The sequence below is a fragment of the Propithecus coquereli genome, unplaced genomic scaffold (assembly GCF_000956105.1).
Source record: "Propithecus coquereli isolate 6110/MARCELLA unplaced genomic scaffold, Pcoq_1.0 Scaffold358, whole genome shotgun sequence".
NCBI lineage: Eukaryota > Metazoa > Chordata > Mammalia > Primates > Indriidae > Propithecus > Propithecus coquereli.
Genome location: NW_012149263.1, coordinates 1,515,920 through 1,521,592, shown reverse-complemented (window position 1 = coordinate 1,521,592; position 5,673 = coordinate 1,515,920).

Below are 5,673 nucleotides of genomic sequence, written 5' to 3'. Positions count from 1 at the left end.
TTGCTAGTACTTTCCAAACAGCTAGGGTGGGAAACATCTGCTTAGTCATCAACACTGCAACTGATAGGAAGGAAAGAGAGGGTGAAACCTCTTTACCAGTTTCTTTGGCACTTATAATGTCCATTCATTAAAACAATTTAAAAAATTCAGGTGTAATTTACATACAATAAAATTCATCCTCTTTAGTGTACAGTTTTATGAGTTTTGACAAATGCATAAGCCATGTAATCACCACCACAATAAAAATACAGAAGAATTCTATCACCCTAAAAAGTTCTCTCGTTTCCCTTTTTAGTCAACCATTTCTTCCACCTCCAGTCCCTGGCAACCACTGATGTGATTTCTGTCCTTACAGTGTTGCCTTTTCTAGAATGTCATATTAATATAAATGAAATCATACAGTATGTAGCCTTTTTTTTTTTTTTTTTGAGACAGAGTCTCACTCTGTTGCCCAGGCTAGAGTGCCGTGGCATCAGCCTAGCTCACAGCAACCTTAAACTCCTGGGCTCAAGTGATCCTCCTGCCTCAGCCTCCCGAGTAGCTGGGACTACAGACATGCACCACCATGCCCAGCTAATTTTTTCTATATATATTTTTAGTTGGCCAGCTAATTTCTTTCTACTTTTTTAGTAGAGACGGGGTCTCGCTCTTGCTCAGGCTGGTCTTGAGCTCCTGACCTCTAATGATCCGCCCGCCTCCGCCTCCCAGAGTGCTGGGATTACAGGCGTGAGCCACCACGCCTGGCCAGTATGTAGCCTTTTGAGTGTAGCATCTTTCACTTAGTGTGCTGCATTTCAGATTGGCCTATGTTGTTACATTTATAGTTCATTCATTTTTTTATTGCTGTTGTGTGTATCAGTAGTTCATTCTTTTTTATTGTTAAGTGGTATTCCATTGCATGGACGTACCACAGTTTGTTCATCCATTCATCCCTTGAAAAACATTTGGGTTGTTTCCGGTTTGGCGCAATTATGAATAAAGCCACTATTCACATATTGTACTGGTTTTTGTGTGAACTTACATTTTCACTTCTCTTGGGTAAATACCTGGGATTGGGATTGTTGGGTCATATGGTAAGTCTGTGTTTAATTTTCTGGGAAACTGCCAAACTTTCCCCAAGTGTCTAATGCAAATGACGGACACCTTAGCAGAAAATCCTGCATGGCACAAGCAGTGGAGCTGTGGTGTTTGTTCCCCGTGGCAGCAGTAGGATCTGGGTGGCCCGGGACTGATTTCCTGGCCCTCCTAGAGATTAGATGGGGGTCCCTAATGTCCTTGAACACCTCCATTTTTCTTTTTAAACTGGTTACAGTGGCTTCTATCATATGCAAGTAAGAAGCCCGACTGCTACATTTGGGTCAGGTGTAAACCTTGGCTTACTCAGCCCCAGCAGGGCTTGGGCACACGTGGTTTCTGCTTTCAAACTGTGGAAGTGGCAGGTTCTTCGAGAAGGGGGTGGGGATGGGGAGGTGTCACGGGCATCTATTGTACTGATGGCCTGGCCCCACTCCTTCCTTCTGGGAAGTCCACTTCCTTTGCCTTAGTGTGGGTTCTCCTGGGAACCGAACACTGGGAAGAGGATTCAAAGCGAGTCAGTTATTCGGGGGGTTCAGAGAGGACCCGGTGGGGAGTAGGGAAGACAGACAGGGGCGCAAGTCAACGAAAGGTGTGTCGTCTAGGGCAATTGGAGCTTAATCTTGCTGGAGATTTCTGGGATACAGTGTAGACTACGCACCCTAGTGTTGCCCATTCAAGGGGTGAAGGGGCTGGGGTGTTTGTCCACCAGCTCCCCTCGGGAGCGTTAGTTCCCTGGCGCTTCCAGGATGCCCACCTTGGGCGGAAGGGGTTTTAGTCAGAAAGAGCGCTTGCGCGGAGGCCAGCGTGCAGGCACTTGGAAGCCAGGGAGCGTGTCCGGAAATGGCCAGTGCTGAGGGTGAGGTACCAACAGCATCCCCTGCACCCTTCTTCTAGGGACTGCTCCTCCCTCCCACTCCATCTCAGTGTTCTCATGGACGCCGTCATTTTCTTACGGACTTTGCCCCACCCACCCCCACCACAGCCACAGGTGATTGGTTGAGGGCTGGTCAGATGACTCACGCTGAGCCAATCATAGCCCTTCCTCAGGGTAGGGCTGTGTTTGGTACCAACAAAAGTGAGCGATTAGGCGCAGAGAGGGGCTGAAGGGAGGAAGGGCGAGGTTGGCACAGAGAGGAGCAGAGGCAAGCTGAGGCGCGACGGCCCTGGGGCGGTCTGGATCTGCGGGAAATTCTGTTACTCCCTTTGGTCTGCTGTTTGCGCGCACAGCCTTCCCTTAGGGCGTGTGTTGTAACCTTAGATCTCCACACACATCGCAGCCTTAGCTCAGCCAGTTCAAGCAGGGCATTTGCCGCCAACTGTCGGGTAAGATACGGGTCTGGCTGCAGTAACGAAGTCTCCAAAACATCAGCGCTGTTGCAACGTCTATGGCTTTGGAACAGAACCCCCTGCCCCAGTGTCGTGGCTTAAAACAATAACTTCTTGTTTCTCCTGAGTGTGTGGGCTGCTCCGCATGGCACTGACTGGGGCCACTCAAGTGGCTGCATTTGGTGGTGGCTGAGCTGGCACGGAAGATCCAGGATGACTTCTGTCACCTGTCTGGGGCACATCGGCTGGGGCGTCTTTGTTCTTCGTGTGGCCTCTCTCTCTTTATGGCGTCTCGTCCTCTAGGGCCTCTGTTTGTGGCCTTGCTCTCCAGGAAGGGAGCCTGGGCTTCCTTACAGCATGGCAGCCGGGTTTCAAGAGAGTAAGAGCGGAAACTGTAAGGTTTCTTAAGGCCCAGGCTCAGAACCAGCACAGCCTCACTTCCGCTGCACTCTCGGTCAAAGCGAGTCACCGGGCCACCTCAGGTTCAAGGGCAGGGAAAATAGACTCTCCGCCTCTTGGTGAGAGGGATGGCATGTACATCGGGAGGGAGGAATTCCTGGTGACCTTCTTTGGAGATGACTTACCACAAATGGCTTAAGCAGGGTCGCAGTTTCTCTCTCACGTAGCCGCTGTGGCCTGGAACTTCTTCCGTCTTGCTGCGCTTTCATCCTCACGGGGATTGTCCTCATCCGCTTGTTCAAAGATGACCCCTTGCACGTTCAAATTCCAGCAAGTGGGAAAATCAAAGAAGGGGAGTTGAGTCCCAGACACCCTTCCACAAGGGCTGTGACCTATAGGTTTGCCCACTCAGCCCCAGCACCGCCAGTGGGCCAGGATGAAGCCACGTAGCCACCTGTTTTGGGAAAACTTCAAAGCGTGTTTTTCCTCTGCTCTCACACCACAACAATCATCAACGCAGAAGAAGACTCCTGGGACCAAATGTGTGTGTGGGGTGTGTTCCTCCCCACCACCGAGCAAGCAATCAGTTCTGCCCCCAACGCCAGCTGGGTGTCCTCCAGTTGAATTCTGACACTCCACCTGGAGACAGCATCAGATCCCACAGGTAGAGGGCTCAGTCCCCAAGACTTCCCCACCTTCAGACACCAGTCGCAAGTCTGGGCCTCCGGAGCTGCTGACCGACTGGCTTCCAACTGGGGTTCCCAGGACCCCCTCTTCGGGTTCAGTTAATTTGCTGGCGTGCCTCACAGAACTCAGGGAAACACTTACTTACGTTTACTGGTCTATCACAAAGGACATCACAAAGGATACAGATGAAGAGGTGCACAGGGCCAGGTGTGTGGGAAGGGCGCGAAGCTTCCATACCTTCGCCAGTGCGCCAGCCTCCAGGAAGCCCCACGTGTTCAGCCATCTGGAAGCTCTCCAAACCCATCGTCTGGGGTTTGTATGGACCACTGTGTAAAATGCGAGTAGCTTCCGGGATATGGGGTGGGACCCTCTCTGGAATGAAGGTCTTAGGACCCACAGTGGGAAAGGTGGGTGGGGTGGGAAGCAGGATTATGGTCCTGCCTTAGGCAGACGAGAGAGGACAGGAGAAGGAGAAGGTCAGAGACATTCTGTTTCCTGAGGCCTGCTAACTTGCCCGACATTATAACAAAAGGCCGTAACAAGGGAGCCAGGAACCAGGGACGAAAACCAGTATATTAATATGTGTCATAACGCCATAGCACTTTCATGCAAATGAAGCTGGGAAATGTGGTCTTTAGTCGTGGCCATATGCCCTGCTAAAAATTCCATGGAAGAAGGGCAAGAGGATTAGGGGATGGCCGGCAATCTTTTTGTATTTGTTTTTATTGTGGTAAAATACACATAACATACAATTTACCATCTTAACCATTTTTAAGTGTACAGTTCAGTGGTATTAAATCCAGTCATTGTGTTATGCAACCGTCCCCACCACTCATCTCCATAATTCTTCACTGTAAAACTGAAACTCTGTACCCGTTTAATGCTCCCGCCTCCTTCCCTCCTCCCCTCTAGCCTGGCAGCCATTGTACTTTCTGCCTCTGAATTTGAGGACTCTAAGTACCTCATGTAAGTGGAATCACAGTATTTGCGACGCTGTGTTTGTATCTAGCAAGCAATTCCTTCAAGAAGCTATAGCGTACAAGTCTGGGATACCCTTAAACCTCTTCAGAGAGAGGAGCTAGGTTTAATTGAACCTGTTACCACCGGTGGTCATTTAGTCCAATATTCAAAGGATGTTTATTGAGCACCTACTATGTGTGCTGGGGATACAACAGTGAGCGAGACAGAAGGGTCCCTGTGCTCATGGAGTTCCCATTCTCGAGGAACTAGCAGATAGTAAAAATGAGAACACATAAGTCAGAGAATTTCAGGTATGACAAATACCAAGAAGAAAATGAAACTGGTGGCAGGGGCGGTGAGGGTGACTTTAGCAGTGGCGGTCAGGGGAGGCCTCCGGTGAGGGTGTAACATTTCAGCCGAGACCTGGAGGATGAGAAGGGGCCAGTCAAGGCCCTGAGGTGAGAACGAGTGCGACTTGTTCAAGAAACAGCAAGGATTCCAGTGCGGTGAGGGACAGAGAGGGAGGAGGGGAGGACTGGGAGGTGGCAGGGGGGGATCTTGCGGGCCTCACACATCTCTATGTGGACATGTGTTTCATTTCTCTTGGGTAGATAACCAGCAGTGGGACTGCTGGACCTCCAGGTAGGTGAATGTCAAACTTTATAAGAAACTACCGAACTGTTTTCCAAAGTGGTTGTTGTCCTTTACGTTCCCGCCAGCAGCGTCTGAGATTTCCAACTGCTCCACCTTTCTGCTGACACTTGGTAGGGTTGGTCGTTTTCATTTTAGTCACTCCAGTGGGTGTGTGCGAGTCTTTCACTGTGGTTTCGATTTGTATTCCCCTAATGACTAAGGATGTCGAGCACTTTTCCCCACGCTTCGTGGCCGTTCACGTCTCTTCTTTTGTGAAGCGTCTGCTCCAATCTTTTGGCCATTTGCAGAATTAGGTTATCTGTCTGAGTTTTTCAAAAGCGTCCTCTGGCTGCTGGGGGGAGGATGAGCTTAGGGGGCCAAAGTGGAAGCTGGGCGAGCGGGGAGGGGCCGTGGCTTGCACAGAGACGAGCTGGTCACAGTCTCCGCACGCTGCCCGGTTTCTGGGGAAGTCAGCTTTGGCCCTCCCCCGCTCTTGGCCTGCCGCCAGGAGAGATTGAGACACTTCACAGGGCTTGTGCGGAGGCCCTCAGTCCCACTTCCTGGAGCTGGGCACCGTCGCGGGGCAGCGCC